Source organism: Mustela erminea, chromosome 15 (assembly GCF_009829155.1).
Source record: "Mustela erminea isolate mMusErm1 chromosome 15, mMusErm1.Pri, whole genome shotgun sequence".
NCBI classification, from domain to species: domain Eukaryota; kingdom Metazoa; phylum Chordata; class Mammalia; order Carnivora; family Mustelidae; genus Mustela; species Mustela erminea.
The window spans coordinates 68225931-68246790 of record NC_045628.1 but is presented as its reverse complement, the minus strand read 5'-3'; positions in this window follow the sequence as shown (position 1 = coordinate 68246790).

The window sequence follows — 20860 nt, the reverse complement described above, 5'->3', positions numbered from 1 at the left end:
TAATTTAAAGTATTTTTAGTATCTCATATACCTCTGTATATTAGTATGAATAATTGAGAAATGTATGTCTCATATATTTGAGGTTGAAAATAAACATAAGAAAACATAGTTTAAAATATGTAAAAGGATGTCTAATGTAGTAAGCAAGTGATAAATTGTGAACATTTAGCTGTATTGAATATGAAGGTCTGAAGCAGTAAATTGACCTTCAAAGGAAATTTTTAGACTTTGAATTTTTCACTTCAGAGAATTTATACTTATCTTTTATCTTTGTGCTAAATACAATCCCTGTATGACTATACCAACAAATGAAATAATCTCAAAATTTTTTTGTGACCTCAATGATTATTTAGTAGTATATCAGATTATACAAGGTAAGCTGAGTAGGGAGAATAGGATGGAGACACTGGTGATTTGCATTTCATTTCCCGTCATATTTGTTGGCAAATAAGATGATCGAGTCAACCTTACTCTTCTTATCTTGAGTAGACTTTAGACAGGTTTTTTCTGCATCTTGGTCCCTGACCTTTTTCTTTGAGCATTTACACTGGAAAATTTGTACTGTCAGTTTTTTCTCTGCTTTATTGAGATGTATGTAAAAACCTCTTGCCAGTTTTATAACCCAGGAGTTGTCTTTGTCAAGGACCTGGTAGCTGTCATCTATGGCCTGTTAAGAGCAGCACAACTGAATTCTTATTTAAGATAGTGAAGTCAAGTCAGACTTAAAAACCTTTTTCCCTTCAGACAAAGCTCGGGAAGAGGGTGGAATAGGAGGACCGTGATCTCACCCTGTCCCACGTTTTCAACTAGATATCATTCATATCTAAGCCAATAAACTGCCGAGTAATCCAAAGACTGGCAGAACAAATTCCACAACCAAATATAAAAAAGAAGCTGCATCAGAAAGGTTAATAGGTCAGAAAGGTGGAGGGAGGCTTCTGGAAGGAAGGAAGGAGGCTCCAGGCATGCATGCACAGAGCAAGCAGAGAGATGGGCCTTCATACCAGGGTGTTCACACAGAGAATACTAATCCCCATAGCATTTGGCTTTAAAAACCAGAGGGGCTGAATTCCATGAGTTTGTAAAACCAGCTGGACTTGGAACCTGAAGCTTAGGAGGTCAGCTGACTCAGCACTGGGTGAGCTAGGAGAGCAGTGATAGCTGGGTCTCCCTCCTTAAAGAGACAGCAGCCTGTATGAAGGATTACTATAAAAGGGCATTTTTCACAATGCCAGGAGGTGGTGTACAAACAGGAGACAGATCTGTTCATACTGATTTCTGAACATATTGGGTGACCTCTGAAAACATGGGAACTGGCAGGTAACACTTTCCTGCCCCATCCCCAGCATAAGTACAGAGACACCTCCAGGAGGAAGGGCTACATAGACACTTGCTACCTAATCTGTTAACAATGTGCCATGCCATAAGTTCTCCTGAAGACCCATCTACTCCAAGGCAGCTAGTCTCAGCCCTGGACTCAGGGCAAATTTTGTTAAAGCCAGGCATGCCCCCTACCCAGCTACTGGCTACAGAGTTGTCATCTCATGCTGCATTGAGCTACACATCCCCTACCATCACAGCACTTCAGGGGATCTGGCATAGGATTCATGGTCCAACACTCATTTTGCTAAAATGGCCACCCTGCTCCCAAGTGTCATGCTCTCCCCCCCTTCCCCCCAGAGCTGGCAGACCTGGGTCCCACTAACAGCACAGAGAGCAAGCACAGCCCACAACAAGCAGAGTCAGTGCAGAGAACTGCACAGAAAGGAAGAGTGACTCAGACACAAAAACTGGGGATAAGCAACATACATAGGATACTTTCCTGAAGTACCAGGTTCTGGTGAACAAGGGACACTGCACTGAAGAACACTCCAGGACCTCTTCCCATAAAGTCACAGCTTTCAAGAGCAGAAGACATTGGTAATTTTCTTAATATGCAGAAATAGACAGAGAGGAAGCGAAAATGAGGAAATAGAGAAATTTATACCAAATGAAAGGACAGAACAAGGCCACAGCCAGAGATCTAAGTGAAACAGATATTAGTTACATGCTTAATGAATAATTTAAAACAATGATCATAAGGATCCTCACTAGGCTTGGGAAAAAGTGGAAGACATGAATGAGACCCTTAATGCACAGATAAGGAATAACATAGAGATAAATGGTAGAATAAATGAAATGAGAAGTATGTTGGAGGGAATGAACAGATGGCTTGAAGAAACAAAGGAATGAATTTGTAATCTAGAAGACAGGAGTAATGAAATGCAATCAAGCTGAGCAAAAGAGAAAATAATTATGCAAAACAAGAATAGATTTAGGGAACACGATGACTCCATCAAATGTAGTAACATTTATTTTGTAGGAGTCTCAGAAAAAGAGAAAGAAAGGCAGGGCAGAAAATTCATTTGAACAAATAATAGCTGAAAACCTCCCTAATCTGGGGAAGGAAACAGATATCCAGAAACAACAAAAGACTGACTTACATCAAGACATATTATAATTAAATTTACAAAACTGCAAAATAAAAAATTCTTTAAAAGCAGCAAGACAAAAGAAGTCACTAACTTACATGGAAAAACCCATAAAGCTAGCATGAGATTTTTCAGCAGATACTTTGCAAGTCACAAGGGAGTGGCATGATATATTTAAAGTGCTGAATGAGAAAAATCTGCAGCCAAGAATACTTTATCCAGCAAGGCTATCATTCACAGTAGAGGAGAGATAAACTGTTTCCCAGACAAATAAAAGCTAAAGGAGTTCATGATCACTAGACCAGGTCAATAAGAAATATTAAAAGAGAATCTTTGCATGCAAAGAAGAGACCAATGGTGCCAGTATAGAGGTAGGAAAGAAAGCAGTAAAAATGAATATTTCTGTAAAAAAACAGTGAAGGAATTCACAAAAAAAAGGACATAAAATATGATAACATACCTAAAACATGGAGAGGAGAGGAGAAAAGAACAGGTTCAAACTTAAATGACCATGAACTTTAAATATAGACTACTATATGCAGAAGAGGTTATTACAAACCTAATGGTAATTGTATATTAAAAACCACTAATAAATATGCAAAGATTAAAGAGGAAGAATTTCAAATATATCACCAAAAAATCAGCAAAACATGAAAGAGAGAAAGACAGAGGAGGATCAGAGAAAATCTTCAGAAACAACCACAAAAAATGTAATAAAATGGCAACAAATACATATCTATCAATAATTACTTTGAATGTAAATGGACTAAATGCTCCAACCACAAGACATAGGGTGGGGGAATGGATAAAAAAACAAGACCCATCTATATGCTGCCTACAGCAGACCCATTTTAGATCTAAAGACACCTGCTGATTGAAAGTGAAATGATGGAGAAACTTCTATCATGCCAGTGGATGTCAAAAGAAAGCTGAAGTAGCAATGCTTATATTGGACAGAAGAAACTAAACAAGACACCATTTAATCATAATCTTCCAAAAGAAGATATAATAATTCTAAATATTTATGCATCCCCACATAGGAGCACCTAAATACATAAAACAGTTAATAAAAACATGAAAGGAACTAATTGGTAGTAATACAATAATAGTAGGGAACTTGAATACCCCACTTATGTCAATGGACAGAACATCAACAAATAAAAAATGGCTTTGAATGACACACTGGAACAGATGGATTTAACAGATATAATTGGAACACTCTATCCTAAAGGAACAAAATACACATTTTTTTAAAGTGCACATGGAACATTCTCCAGAATTGATCACATACGAGTACACAAAGCAAACCACAACAAATTCAAGATTGAAATCATATCATGCATATTTTCTAGCTACAACACTATGAAACTAGAAGTCAATCTCCAGAGAAAATCTATAGAGACCACAATGCATGGAAGTTAAATAATATGCTATAAAACAATGAATGGGTCAATCAGTAAATAAAAGAAGAAATAAAAATGTATACATAAACAAATGAAAATGAAACAGTGGCTCAAAACCTTTGGGATGTAGCAAAAGAAATTTTAAGAGGGAAGTTTATAGTATCAGAAGCTTACCTCAAGAAGCAAGAAAAATCTCAAATGAACAACCTAACCTGCACCTATACAAACTAGAAAAGAACAAGCAAAATCTAATACCAGCAGAAGGAAAGAAAGAAAAAAATTAGAGCAGAAATAAATGATAAAGAAATTTAAAAAAATAATAGAGCAAACCAATGAAACCAGAAGTTAGTTCTTTGTTAAAATCAATAAAATTGATAAACCTCATGCCAGACCTATCAAGAAGAAAAGAGAAAGGACTCAAATAAATAAGATCACAAATGAGTGAGGAGAAATAACAAGCAACACCACAAGAATACAAACAATTATAAGACAATATTATGAAACACTATATGGCAACAAATTGGATAACCTGCAAAAAGTGGGTAAATTCCTAGAAACATATAAACTACCAAAATTGAAACAGAAGGAAATAAAAAATTTGTACAGACCAGCAGCCAGCAAGGAAATTGAGTCAATAATCAAAAAATTCCCAACAAACAAAAGTCTAGGACCAGATGGCTTCACAGATGAGTTCTACCAAGCGTGTAAGGAAGAGTTAATACATGTTCTCCTCAAATTATTCCAAAAAATAGAAAAGGAAGGAAAACTTCCAAATTCATTTTGAGGCCAGCATTACCCTGATACTGAAACCAAATAAAGACATGACTGAAAAAGGAAACTACAGACCAACATCACTGATAAATATAGATTCAAAAATTTGCAATAAGATACTAGCAAACTGAATTTTCAACAATACATTAAAAAAACCATTCACCATACTCAAATGGGATTTATTCCTTGGTTGGGTGGCTTAATATTCACAAATCAATCAATGTGATACATCACATCAATATGAAAAGATAAGAACCATATGGTCATTTCAATGGATTATAGAAAAACATTTAACAAAGCACAGGATTCATTTATAATAAAAACCTACAATAAAATGGGTTTAGAGGGAACATATCTCAACATAATAAAGGGCATCTATGAAAAAAAACGCAACTAACATTATCCTTAATGGGGAGAAACCGAGAGCTTTTCTTTTAAGGTCAGGAGTAAGAAAAGGATATCCACTCTTAATCACCTTTAATCAACACAGTACTGGATGTCCTAGCCATCACCATCAGACAACAAAAAGGAAAAAAAAAAAAAAAAAAAAAAAAAGGAATCCAAATCGGTAAGGAAGAAGTAAAACTTTCATTCTGTGCAGATGATATGATACTCTATATAAAAATCCCCAAAGACTCCACTAACAAACTGATAGAACTGACAAACAAATTAAATAATGTCACATACAAAATCAATATATGGAAATCTGTAGTATTTCTATACACCAGTAATAAAGCAGCAGAAAGAGAAATCAAGGAATCAATCACATTCACAATCACACCAAAAATAATAAGATACTTAGAAATAAACCTAACCAAGGAGTTGAAAAACCTGTTCTCTGAAAAGTATTAAAAACTAATGAAGAAAATTCAAGACAACAGAAAGAAATGGAGAGACATTCCATGCTTACGGACCAGTAGAATAAAAATTATTAAAATGTCTATACTATCCCATCTATAGATTTAATGCAGTCCTTACCAAAACACCAACAGCTTTTTTTTTTTTTTTAAACAGAATTAGAACAAACTCCTAAAATTTGTGTGGAAACACAAAAATCCTGAATAGCCAAAAGCAGTCTTGAAAAAGAAAAACAAAGCTGGAGGCATCATATTTCCATACTTCAAATTATATTACAAAGCTGCAGTAATAAAAACAGTATGGTAGTGACACAAAAATAGATGCATAGATCAATGGAACAGAATAGAAAAAGTGGGTAGGAGAAGAATCAATGAAACAAGATGGGATTGGGAGGGAGACAAGCCATAAGTGACTCTTAATCTCACAAAACAAACTGAGGGTTGCTGGGGGGAGGGGGGTTGGGAGAAGGGGGGTGGGGTTATGGACATTGGGGAGGGTATGTGCTTTGGTGAGTGCTGTGAAGTGTGTAAACCTGGCAATTCACAGACCTGTACCCCTGGGGATAAAAATATATGTTTATAAAAAATAAAAAATTAAAAAAAATGAACAAAAATAGTGGAAACGAATTAAAAGTAAATGTTGTATCCAAAAAAAAAAAAAAAGAATAGAAAAATCCAGAAATAAACCCACAACATATGGACAACTAATCTTGACAAGGCAGAAAAGAATATGGAATGGAAAAAGCCAGTATCTTTATCAAATAATGTTGGGGAAATTGGACAGCAATATGCAAAAGAATACAAGTGGACCACTTTCTTACACCATACAAAAAAACAAATTCAAAATGAATTAAAAATCTAAATTTGAGACCTAAAACCATAAAAATTCTAGAAGAGAACACAGCAGTAACTTTTTTGATATTAGTCATAGCAACTTTTTCTAGATATTTCTCTTGAGGCAAGGGAAACCAAAGCATAAGTAAACTATTGGGACTACATCAAAATAAGAAGCTTTTCCACAATAAAGGAAACAATCAACAAAACCAAAAGGTGACCTACTGAATGGAAGAAGATATTTGCAAATGACATATCCAATAAAGGGGTACTATCCAAAATACATAAAGAACTTACAAAACTCAACATCTAAAAAATACCCAAATTAAAAAATGGGCAGAAGACATGAACAGACATCCAGAACAAAGAAGACATCCAGATAGCCAACAGACATGTGAAAATATGCTCATCATCACTCATCATCAGGGAAATGCCAATCAAAAAACTATGAGATATCACTTCATACCTGTGAGAATGGCTAAAATAAAAAACAAGAAAAGACCGGTGTCAACAAGGATGTAGAGAGAAAGGAACACTTGTTGATGGGAAGGCAAGCTGATGCAGCCGTTGTGGAAAACAGTGTGGAGGTTCCTGAGCAAGTTAAAAATAGAACTACCTTACAATCTAGTAATTGCAATACTGGGTATTTACCAGTATATAAAAACACTAAGTCAAAGGGATATACCTACCCCTGTGTTTGTAGCAGCTTTAAAATACAATAGCCAAGATATGGAAGTAATCCCTGTGTCCATTGATTAATGAATGGATAAAGAAGTGATATATGTATATTATCCATTTTATATATATATATATATATATATATATATATCAGCCATAAAAAGAATGAAATCTTGCCATTTGCAATGACATGGATGGAGCTAGAGAGTATAATGCTAAGTGAAATAAGTCAGATAGAGAAAGACAAATACCATATAATTCCACTCATACATGGAATTTAAGAAACAAAACAAACAAGCAAAGGAAAAAAAAAAAAGAGAGAGAGTCAAAGAAAGAAACAGACTTTCAATTATAGAGAACAATCTGATGATTACCAGAGAAGATGTGGGTGGTGGGATGGATGAAATAGGTGATGGAAATTAAGGAGTGCTGTTGTGATGAACACTGGGTGATGTACAGAAGTGTTGAATTGCTATATTTTCCTCCTGAAACTAATATTACACTGTCTGTTAACTAACTGGAATTAAAATAAAAATGAAGAAAATAAAAACATCTACTTCACTTATGGAGACATTTTGTATGACAGTTATACATAGGAAACTCTCAAGAACGATTTCCTCACTAAAAAAAAAAAAAAAAAAAAACAAACAAACCCAAAACCAAAAAAAACTTTCCTCTGCTGAAATGTACTGGTATAACTAAAAATCATTAGGAAAAACAAAGACTTTAGCATAAAAATGTTGGCATGAATTAACAATGCAAACAAAGAGCTTGTGGCTAGTGAAGGAAGAAGTGAAGTCTCTACAAGTTAGGCTGGCATTGCTTAGAGTACATCAGCTTCTGACTTTCTCATACAGGAGCATTGGAAGTGAAGGTCAAGCAAGATGGAAGTGAGGAAAGGGCTATGCCTAAACAAAATCCTGAAAAATCCAATGCCTCTTCATGTAGTAGTGGCAGAAGCAGAGAAAGAGAGATGTGGGCAGCCATGGAAGATGTAGAACCGTACTTGAAATTAAAAACCTCTTTTCTGCCTTTATATTTGCCCTTCAGGGTCAGGGAAAAAGTTGATATTTGGAGCCTGCTGTTGGGGATGAAAAAGTAAGAAAAAAGATGAAAGGATCCTAAAAATACTAATACCTATTAACATAGGAATAAATAGAAATAAGGGAGAAAAGAAGATCTAAGACTAGATCTTCTGAGGGAGGCAGGGAAGAGATGAGTTTAGAGCTTAGAGCTAGCTGGTAAATTCCCTTCACCAAACCACAGACTTGTAATGCAGGGGCCAAAAGACAACACAACTCCACCCCCTGCAAACCCCAATTTCCTCTCTTTCTTTTGGAGAATAGGAGCGGCTGATGGAAGAGTAAAAGTAAAATGCGGTTAGGGAAAAATTCAGGCTGATTTGATGGAGCTAAGTTTCTAGAGATTCATATTGAATTGGAGGAATTATTTGAATTTCAAATTATTCACACTGGATTAAGATAAACTCAAGATTAGGTAGAGAGAACTGGGGCAAAGAATATTTGACAGAATCTCTGAAGACAGAGAAGAGCCCAGTCTTGCTAACAAAAACTACAGCCCCAATTAAAACTTAATTTTCTCCAAATTGAAGCAATAAGGCCTGATGCTACAGTAAATAAAACTGAAAGTTCAGTGTGGAAAGGAAGTCAAGAAGAGTTGATCCAGATCCTAGCAGACCAAACAACAGATGTTGACTCAGTTGTTCAGTCACCCTCCTTGCATGAGCAACATACAAATGAAATAAAAACCATTTTCCCAGCCTGGGGTATATATAAATAAATTATAGTAAATATATTATGGACAAGATGGGAGAAAAAGAAAGAAAGCATCACTGAAGCCAAGACATGGATTTAAAAAATTTATTTGAAAAGTGAGTAAGAGCCAGCAAAAAGAAGAAACATCTCCATGAAAGTATCTTATTATTAAAGAATTTATAAAGAATATGGACTTAACAAGACATTTTCAAAGATAAGAGCATAAATCAGACTCAGAATAAAAAAAAAGATTGTACAGAATAGGAGTCACATTCTATTTCAGAACTAATAAAAAAAACTGCAAACAGGAAAGATATGACTTAAAGTTTTTTTAATAATAAAATACTTAAGGTAATGAAAATAAAAGTAAGAAAAACACATGAAGATTAAAGCAATTAAAGAGAACTTAATTAATAGAAAGAAGAGATAAAGATGATCCAACAAAAGGATAAATGATGTCCCTGAAGCAGAGAATTCAACAACTTGGAATGATGAATATATTCAAGGCATATTATGAAAGACTTTTTCCTTAATTGAACAGAAAACTGCCTCTGTATATTGAAAGGAACACTCTGTTCCAGGAAAAATTGATTACATTATGAAATCTACTTATATGGACACTAAACCAATAAACTTTCATGGTAGTTGAACCTAATTCTGAAAATATATGTTCTCCTCTGCCATTTTATTGCTAGTACATTTAATTTGAAGAGAACATAAAATAAGACCCCACTTAAAACAATTTATAATTGATTATTCGAGGCTAACTTGGATTTTCCAAAAATGTTAGAACTTGAGCAAGTTAATTTTAAGGGGAAAGTCAATGAAATGTTAAATTTTTGCTAATATTTGATGTACATATTTGTGATTTGGTGACCATATTTTCTGGACTTAAAGTGAGATGACACATGTGTCAGAAATATGTTCACATTTTTTTCTACAAGTTCTTTTTGGTCTTTGAACTTTTTTAACAGACCATTTTAAAGAGGGATTTACTAAAGTTGAGGCAACTGTGATATTTAGATATGCAAAGACAAGTAAATCATTGGCAGATTCAGTATTCAAAAGCTCCTTGCTAGATGCTTACTATATACAAGGATTTGTGTCAGAATTTCTCACATTAGTTCTCTTATAATGTAATATGTGAGTCAACGCAGAAGAGGCAGTTGCAATGCTACGTAGTAAGTAGCACAGTGTGCTTGGGGTAGGAGCACAGCTCTATAGGGCCAGGGTATGCATTATTCTAGAGAAGTTGACTTTTAAGTAAGATCTAACTCAGGAGATGATTTCCATTATACCACATAGCTTTCTTTAAAAACTAAGCTTAAAAAGGTTAAAGGGGGGCACCTAGATGGCTCAGTGTGTTAAGCCTCTGCCTTTGGGTCAAGTCATGATCTCAGGGTCCTGGGATCAAGCCCTGCATTGGGCTCCCTGCTCAGCGGGGAGCATGTTTCCTCTTCTCCCTCTGCCTGCCTCTTTGCCTACTTGTGATCTCTCTCTTAATAAATAAATAAATAAAAATAAAATAATAAATAAACAAATAATCAAATAAATTTATTTAAATAAATAAATAAAATCTTAAAAAAATAAAAAATAAAAGGATAAAGTTTTAATATTTAACTGATGATCTGATTTTTGTTGTAACTTTCAATGTACTTCTGTATATCTGTAAAAACTAACAGAGTTCCACCTGTTTTTACAAATAAACTCTAATTTAGATTTTTCTGTATGTAGGACAAGCCTTTTCTCCCCTTCATCCTAAGGAAGCATATCATTAAGAATGATTTAATTATGGAGAAGTTACTGTAGATAACCCTATCCCTGAGAACAATTTGTTCTCTCCATGATGCTCCTATAGTATACTGTTCATTATCCTTTTACAGTGCTTATAGATTGTGTTTAATTATGTATGCGCATCTTGATTCATCCTTCATCCACCAAAGACTGTATGTGCTTCCAAGGAAGGGGAGATACCATACTTAATTTTGTATCTTATCATGTAGTAGAGAGCCTAACACAAAAGTGGTCTCAGACATCTTGCCAATACAAGCCTTAGGTGGCCAAAAGAGTGTCTTAACTTTCAATAACCATTAAAGTATAATATCTTAGACTAAAGAGATTACATTTCTGTAATACCTTCAGAAGACCAGGGAATTATTTTATATGTAAAGTAAAAAGAGAATCACAAAAAAATAGTGATTTTTTTTTTTTTTAATCCAGTGGCAGGGGAAATGTTTCCCCATTGAAATGGAAGCACAAGAAAGTTGTTTTCATTATCTCAAGTTTTTTCTTATGCAATGTAATGTAATGTAATGTAATGTAATGTAATGTAATGATTATTATTTCTTTCAGTAAGTTTTCTGTCTTCCCTCCCCTCCTTTCAGTTTGGCCAGAGCCTCAGTGAGGAGATCTTGTTTTGTTGAGAAGAAACCTGATAACCTCTCTGTTCAGCTGTTTTGAGCATGTAGGAGACCAAGCGGACATACCTGGATGATTAGATATAGGAATAGGAGGCCAACCTTCCAAAAAGCAGGGCAAGGAAGGAGGAAGAGGCTGTTTATGCATCTACCATATATCTTCCATAGCTTTCTGAGTCCTAGATAGACTCTGTAGTAAACTCCCAGTCACAGGCTTGGAGCATAGCTTCAAAAACACTTTTGAAATTAAGATTAAAGACTAACTAGGTGGGCAGAGTGCTGGGCAATCATATTTTCCTTTAGGCTGTTCTTTTGCAACTTTAGTTTAATTTTTAGACAAATCGTCTGATCCAAAATTAAAATAGCAAAATGTCTGTGGAAAAAACATGTGCATACTAAGCCAATGGTAAGATAGAACACGTGTTGCCCTGGGAATGCCAGCAGTCTCATGTCCTATCAGTCTCATAATTAACTTAGTGATCTTATCTCAGGCCAACTTGTTATCTTTATCTTTCAGACTTGGAAATGGGATTTTGGCAGCACCAACATCAGATCTATATCACAGAAGAGAGTCTCAGAAACCAAGTTCAAAACACTGATATCTAAAACGAAAATGATAACTTAATAATTCACAATGAGAAGAGAAAAAGTCTCATGGGGAATAGGATATTTGTATTGGCATCAGTGCTCTTTTCTTTCTGCCATCAGGAAACCTGGGAAATAAAAGTATAACCAAAGGTTGCTTGGTACAAACACTCAGCATGAAGCGACATTGATTGGGGGCTTCTGCAATCCGAGGAGTGCCCCCACGGGATGGTGGTTATGAGGCTGTCCCTCTTATCTATTTGTTAGCTGCACAATCATTTTATGCATTCTTCTGTATGCCCAATATTTCACAAAAGATGTTTAAAAAGGAGTATACACATATGAGATTGTAAAGATACTGTTTATGTATGAAAAAACTATAAGGAAATACATTAACATAGTAAAACCATTGATTGCTGCTGGTATAATTTTCTTCTTTATAATTTTTACAGAGTCTTTAAAATTATTATATATATATATATATATATATATTTTTTTTTTTTTTTTTAATTTGACAGAGAGAGCACAAGTAGGCAGAAAGGCAAGCAGAGAGAGGGGAGGAAGCAGGATCCCTGCTGAGCCGAGAGCCTGATGCAATGCAGGGTTCGATCCCAGGACCCTGAGATCATGACCTGAGCTGAAGGCAGAGGCCTAACCCACTGAGCCACCCAGGTGCCCCAACATGTGGGTTTTTAAAAGATTATTTTGATATAGTTTAACTTCATTGGCTTCTTTTTAAAATTTTTAAATTTAAATATAGTATATTATTAGTTTCAGAGGTAGAATTCAGTGATTCATCAGGTGTATGCAACACCCAGTGCACTTTAGTTCATGTGCCCTCCTTAATATCCATCAAATTACCTCATCCCTCCCAGTCCCCTCCAGCAACCTTACTTTTTTCCCTATAGTTAAGAGTCTCTTGTGGTTTGCCTTCCTCTCTGTTCATTTGTTTCTATTTGTAAAATCCTATTTTAGAAAGGGAAATGTGTCTAAAAGTTTTGAGCAAAGGAAGAAAATTTTATGAAATTTTGTGTGCCTTTATATTGTACCAAAAACTCTCAAATATTTAAGATTCATTGAAGGCTTGAAGAATGAGAAATAATGAGTGTAAGCTTTATACTATTTTTCACTGCAATGAGCACTGCTAATTTTAGTTCTGTGTTTACCTAAATCATTTTTTCACATTCATCAGTTTTTTTAAGGCTCACACTATGTCTCAAGTCAAGGAAACTATAATGAAAGGAAAGAAAATAATGGAATAGAATACATTGTTCAAACATCCCTTAAAATGCCAAAGCTTTTATTTTCAGCTTTTGAAAATTTTCTTAATATTTCAGTGCTATGGGTAGAAGAGGAACTCACAAGCTAAGACAAATCAAGCCTACTAACTGGCAGCCAGCTCCTTTGCCTGGTGTGATTTCCATTTTTCCCTGGCTTATATTAACACAAATTATATTTATATATACTTCTTCCTTCAAATGGCGCAGCTTCAAGCATGCAGCTCTAAAAGTAGGAAGGATAAACAAAAAGCTAAGAAGAGATTCTTCAAAATCGCTTTTGTGCTAGGTTGTGCTCTTTCCTCCCAAGGAACAGCCTGTTTCCTGATGGTGGGAAGGTTCTGAGCCCTGCTGGGACTCTGTATCCCTGCATCTCAGGTTAGGCTGGCAGCAAATTCTCCACCTGCTGTGACTCCCCCAGACTGACAAGCAGTAGCACCAGCTGGTCTTCATAAGAGTCTGACTGTTGAGAGAACTTCTGTCCTCCTACTTAGCTCACTTTTTTCTGGGGCAACCTAGGTTCTCAACAACTAGAATAGGACTGGTTCAGAGTGAAGAAGGGGTGAGAAGTACAAAGTATCTAAGGATACCAAGTAGAAGAAGAAAGGAGGTCCTGATGAGTAGTTTGTCTCATCCCTGGCTCCCTTTTTTAAAGCAACAATTCTTCTCATTCTTTTAGTCTTTTTAAGCTCACAGTCATTTTACATGATCATAAGATATAAATGCAAACCATAGTTATAGATTATAATCTCTAAAACCAGAAAAAAAAAACTTCTGATAAAAATAGCCCAGCACTTTTAATGATAAACATGATGATATTGCACTGTATGGTAATTTGGAATTAATGAATGCTAAGATGTTCATAAAAGCTACTGTAATTTCTGTTACTTTTTTTTCTTACATCTTTTAACCTTGTGACTTCTCTAACCTCTATTATTACCATCATCAATATTGATGTTATTCCCTGAAAAGCTTGTGGCATTTAATTATCCTGTGTATATGCACACACACACTCCACACCACATACTGCACAGGTACCTTTCTTGGCTTTTACTTCTACTCCCAGCACATTTCAAGGCCTCATCCTGTGTCCACATATCCATTTTCTGTACTGGCCATTCTGCACCATCTGAGAGCCTCTGTACCATGTAGGGAACTTTGGAGATGCTGAATGATTTGGGTGAGGAGAAACATGAGGTTGTGGACTCCCTGACCATAGAATGATAGTCTGATCACCTTGCTCAGGAGTAGTAAGAGCAGATTCAGGCAGAGTGATGGTACAGGAGAGAGGGTATTTTTGAGGAGGTTGAGCAGGGAAGATGGGCATTCATGTCAGGAATATAGCATGAACAAAAAGACCAGGAGATGTAAGAGCTTTTCCTGTTCAGATGATATTATGAGTTGAACTCTGTTCCCCCAAAAAAGATATATTGCAGTTATAATGCCTAGTACTTTATAATATAGTCTTTTTGGGGGGCACCTGGGTGGCTCAGTGGGTTAAGCATCTGCTTTCAGCTCAGATCAGGATCTCAGGGTCCTGGGATAGAGCCCTGCATTGGGCTCTCTGCTCAGCAGGGAGCCTGCTTCCCTTTCTCTCTGCCTGCCTCTCTACTGACTTGTGCTCTCTCTCTGTCAAATAAATAAATAAAACCTTTTTTTTTTTTTTAAAGACTATGACCTGATCCCAGGGTCCTGAGATCGAGCCCCACATCTGGCTCTCTGCTCAGCAGGGAGCCTGCTTCCTCCTCTCTCTCTGCCTGCCTCCCTGCCTACTTGTGATCTTTGTTTCTCAAATAAATAAATAAAATCTTAAAAAAAGATTTTATTTGGGGATAGGGTTTTTACACATATTTTATTTGGAGATAGGGTTTTTACACAGATAATCAAGTAAAAATGTGGTTCTTGGGGTGGGCTCTAATTTAGTATGATGGGCAGAGGGGAAATGGTATGAAGAGACAAAACATGTGAAGGCAGGCAGAGATTGGAGTTATGCAGTCATAAGCCAAGGAACCTCTGGGGTTACCAGAAACTAGAAGAGACAAAGAGGAAGCTTTCCTAAGCATCTTCAGAACGAGTGTGTCCCTAGTGACACTTTTATTTCACACTTCTGGCTTCCAGGTCCGTGAAACAATATATTTCTGCTTTAATCCAGTCAGTTTATGGTACTTTGTTACAGCAGCTCCAGGAAATAAATACAGGTGGGTTCAGGTGAGGTTTTAGTGCTGGAAGGTAAGGCATGCAGGATCAAAGTCATAAGGGCTTTGAATGACATGCTAAAGACATTATATTTTATTTTACAGACAAAAATTGGATGAGAGAAAAAAACTAAAGCAAAGGTTGGAGTTATTAAAGCTATTAAAGAGATGAATAGCATCATCAGATAGATAGATCCAAGGAAGTATATTTGAAGGTGCTCTGGCAAAAGTATGTTTTATAAATTGAAATTTTCATCAGCATAGACATTCTGGCAACAGATGGTGAATTAGAAAGTGTATGTAATAGTGGAACAGAGCCTAGTTAGGGAGGTTTTGCCATTATTCAGGTAGTGAGGGAGTGGCCTTGTACTAAGGCAGTGGCTGTGAGAATGAAAGGGAAAAGGCAGTTTTCAGAGACATTATATAGGATGATCTAGAGAACTTGATGGTGGATGGATGGTTCATTTGAAAGAATTTAAATTGAAAATACCTCACATGCATGTATTGCATGGAGCACTAGGTGTTGTACATAAACAATGAATCTTGGAACATTTCATCAAAAACTAATGATGTATTTTACGGTGACTAAAATAACACAATAAAAAAAGAGAGAGTGATAATGTCTCAGCTTAGATGTCATGACGGAAAGAAGTGAATAAAACATTATTATGGTGGTAGAAAAAAAATCATGTCAATAGGGTTGGTTGTGTTCATAACCATGTTGTTTTTAAATTTTTAAAAATTTTCAATGTACCAGAATTCATTGTTTATGCACCACACCCAGTGCTCCATGCAATACATGCCCTCCATAATACCCACCACCAGGCTCACCCAACCTCCTACTCCCGCCCCTTCAAAATGCTTAGATTGTTTTTCAGAGTCCATAGTCTTTCATGGTTCATCTCCCCCTCCAAGTTCCCCTGACTCCCTTCTCCTCTCCATCTCCCCATGTCCTCCATGTTATTTCTTATGCTCCACAAATTAGTGAAACCATATGATAGTTGACTCTCTCTCCTTGACATATTTCACTCAGCATTATCTCTTCCAGTCCCATCCATGTTGATACAAAAGTTAGGTATACATCCTTTTTGATGGAGGCGTAATACTCCATAGTGTATATGGACCACATCTTCCTTATCCATTCATCCGTTGAAGGGCATCTTGGTTCTTTCCACAGTTTGGCGACTGTGGTCATTGCTGCTATAAACATTGGGGTACAGATGGCCCTTCTTTTCACTACATCTGTATCTTTGGAGTAAATACCCAGTAGTGCATCTGCAGGATCATAGGGAAGCTCTATTTTTAATTTCTTAAGGAATCTCCACACTGTTTTCCAAAGTGGCTGCACCAGCTTGCATTCCCACCAATAATGTAAGAGGGCTCCCCTTTCTCCACATCCTCTCCAATGCATGTTGTTTACTCTCTTGTTAATTTTGGCCATTCTAACTGGTGTAAGGCGGTATCTCAATGTGTTTTTTTTCTTTTTTTTTTTTTAAGATTTTATTTGTTTATTTGACACAGAGAGAGATATCACAAGTAGGCGAGAGGCAGGCAAAGAGAGAGGCAGAAGCAGGCTCCCTGCTGAGCAGAGAGCCTGATGTAGGGCTTGATCCCAGAACCCTGGGATCATGACCTTAGCCGAAGGCAAAGGCTTAACCTCAATGCAGTTTTGATTTGAATCTCCATGATGGCTAGTGATGACAAACATTTTTTCATGTGTCTGATAGCCATTTTTATGTCTTCATTGGAGAAGTGTCTGTTCATGTCTTCTGCCTATTTGTTGACATGATTATCTGTTTTGTCTGTGTTGAGTTTGAAAAGTTCTTTATAGATCCTGTATATCAGCCTTTTATCTGTACTGTCATTGGCAGATATCTTCTCCCATTCTATGGGTTACCTCTTTGTTTTGTTGACTCTTTCCTTCTCTGTGCAGAAGCTTTTGATCTTGGTGAAGTTCCCCAAATTCATTTTCGCTTTTGTTTCCTTTGCCTTTGGAGACATATCTTGAAAAAGTTGCTGTGGCTGATATCAGAGAGGTTACAGCCTATGTTCTTTAGGATTCTGATGGATTCCTGCCTCATGTTGAGGTCTTTTATCCATTTCAAGTTTATCTTTGTGTATGGTGTAAGACAATGGTCACATCAATGAAACTAGAAGCTGGTTTTTTGAAAGAATCAATAAGATCGATAAACCATTGGCCAAACTAATCCAAAAGAAAAGAGAGAAGGCTCAAATTAACAAAATTATGAATGAAAAGGGAGAGATCACAACTAAAACCAAGGAAATAGAAACAGTCATCAGAAATTATTATCAACAGTTATATGTCAATAAGTTAAGTAAACTAGATGATATGGATGCATTCCTGGAAAACTATAAACTTCCAAAATTGAACCAGGAAGAAATTGACAACCTGAATGAACCCATATCTAGTAATGAGATTGAAGCAGTGATCAAAAACCTCCCAAAAAACAAGAGCCCAGGACCTGATGGATTCCCTCGGAATTCTACCAAACTTTCAAAGAAGAAATAACACCTATTCTCCTGAAGCTGTTTCAAAAAATTGAAGCAGAAGGAAAACTTCCAGACTCTTTTTATGAAGCCAGCCTTACCCTGATCCCCAAACCAGGCAAAGACCCCACCAAAAAGGAGAATTTCAGACCAATATCACTGATGAATATGGATGCTAAGATTCTCAACAAGATCCTAGCTAATAGGATCCAACAGCACATTAAAAAGATTATCCACCATGATCAGGTGGGACTCAACCCTGGCTTGCAAGGATGGTTCAACATTCCCAAATCAATCAATGTGATAGAAAAAAATCAATAAGAGAAGAGAGAAGAACCACATGGTCCTCTCAATTGATGCAAAAAAAGCATTTGACAAAATACAGCATCCGTTCCTGATTAAAATGCTTCAAAGTATAGGGACAGAGGGAACATTCCTCAACTTCACAAAGTCTATCTATGAAAAACCCACAGCAAATATCATCCTCAATGGGAAAAAGCTCACAGCCTTCCCACTGAGATCAGAACACGACAAGGATGCCCACTCTCACCACTCTTGTTCAACATAGTATTAGAAGTCCTAGCAACAGCAATCAGACAACAAAGAGAAATAAAAGGTATTCAAATTGGCAATGAAGAAGTCAAACTCTCTCTCTTTGCAGATGACATGATACTTTATATGGAAAATCCAAAAGACTCTACCCCCAAACTACTAGAACTCATACAGCAATCAGTAATGTGGAAGGATACAAAATCAATGTTCAGAAATCAGTGGCTTTCTTATACACTAAAAATGAAAATACAGAAAGGGAAATTAGAGAATTGATTCCACTTACTATAGCACCAAGAACCATAAGATACCTGGGAAGAAACCTAACCAAAGAAGTAAAGGATCTGTACTCGACGAACTACAGAACACTCATGAAAGAAATTGAAGAAGACACAAAAAGATGGAAGACCATTCTATGCTCATGGATTGGAAGAATAAACATTGTTAAAATGTCTATACTGCCTAGAGCAATCTATATTTTCAATGCCATTCCGATCAAAATTCCACTGGCATTTTTCAAAGAGCTGGAGCAAATAATCCTAACATTTGTATGGAATCAGAAGGAATTGCTAAGGAAATGTTGAAAAAGAAAAACAAAACTGGGGGCATCATGTTGCCTGATTTCAGGCTTTACTACAATGCTGTGATCACCAAGACAGCATGGTACTGGCATAAAAACAGACACACAGACTAGTGGAACAGAGTAGAGAGCCTAGATATGGACCCTCAACTCTATGATCAAATAATCTTCGACAAAGCAGGAAAAAATATGCAGTGGAAAAAAGACAGTCTCTTCAACAAATAGTGCTGGGAAAATTGGACAGCTATATGTAGAAGAATGAAACTCGACCATTCTCTTACACCATACACAAAGATAAACATAACCATGTTTTTATTGATGTTTTGTTCTATTGATACTGTGAGTTGCTGAGAATACATGTTGGAATCTCTACTATAGATTTGGGTTTGTGAATTTGCCTTTTTATTGCCATCAGCTCTTCTTTATGAGTTTGAAACTCTGAATAGTTGCATGCACATTAAAGTTTGTTGTATCTTATGGATAAATTAACCCTTTGTAATAAAAAAAAAGAAAAAAGAAAATAACCCACATGTCTTAGCTACAGCATAGTGATTAACCAGAATAGTGCTCAAAGAAGAAGAAATATGTTTGGAGACTAGCTAATGAGTTCAGTGTTGGAGTGCCTGAGGGACACAGTGAACTTTAACTGGCCATTTGAAAACATGAATTTAGGAGAGGCTAAATTCAGACCTTCTAGTTCCTAATCCAAAGCACTTAAAGCTTATAACACTGGGTGTGAGAGGAACTGCTGGACTTCTGCTATATGGTAGAAAGTGTATAGTAAATACTTCCTTGTGGGCTCCAATATCACAATGAAAGTATTAGTATATTGTGATCTTGCGGTTACTTAAAGAGCATAGATTTTTCCTAAACATGAAATACTTTTGGATGGACATTATGGGATATAAAGCACATTTAAAAAGTTCTATATTTTTTCTCTGATGTCCTTCAGACATGTGATAAATAAGAGTGAGGAACTAAAAGTAATTATTTCTGTGAAGCAGAACTACAATGAGTAATAAGGCAAATGTAAGTGGGTTGTTTTTTGGGGGGCGGTGGGGGGAGGTGTTAAAAGAAATAACTTGAACTTGAAAACTATGAAGACCTATATAAGAATAGGAAAAATATTGCTAGGCAAATTCCCAAGTACACTGGATTTACAGAATTCTGGAACCATAAGAGAACATCTATTGATATTGGACACTGCTTGAATTCTCATTTATAAAAAAATCTTAAATTCATATAATTCACCCCGTTATTCATTTAAAAACTAACCAAATCATGAATACAGTTGAGCAAGTTAAATTGTCTGGGACATAGTATAGATTAAAGGCATTCTTTAGAAAAACACTAAAAGAATGTAATATTTTACTCTGCTTTAACATGTAAATAAATAAATACTGGGTAAAACAGTTGCTTTAATATGTAAATAAGTAAGCAAATACTGTGGTTTTCTTTATTGCCTTTTGCCCTTGGCTGAAGTACCCTTCCACTTGAAGGATGACTGAAGAAATAGGCAGTCTCTGACATCCAAAATAGGACATTACAAAAAGCAACTAGCCTTGCAAGTTAGATTACTCTCTTGAGGCAGGCTTTAAAAAATTTTTTTTTCTCTCCTTTGGGATCATCAGTAACAAAGCCTGGAGAATACAGGCTCACAGAATTCCATTTCCATACTGAGATGATATTATTCTGCCTTTGGCAGTAAAGCCATGAAGCCTCTGCCCAGTGGGAGAAGGTGGACACAGAGGAAGTAAAACAAATGGTAATCTGCTTTCCATCATGAAAGAATTGGTGGGTAAAGAGGAGAGACCAATCGGGCAGATATATGTTCTGATTTTCTATCGCCAAGCTTTGGCCTTGAAAAAGAGAAGCTCATTAATTGAGTGGAGGTAACAAGTTAGGAATAAATTTCCTTGACCCTCACCAATTCCGCCCTGCTTCCAGACTCTCCCCTTTA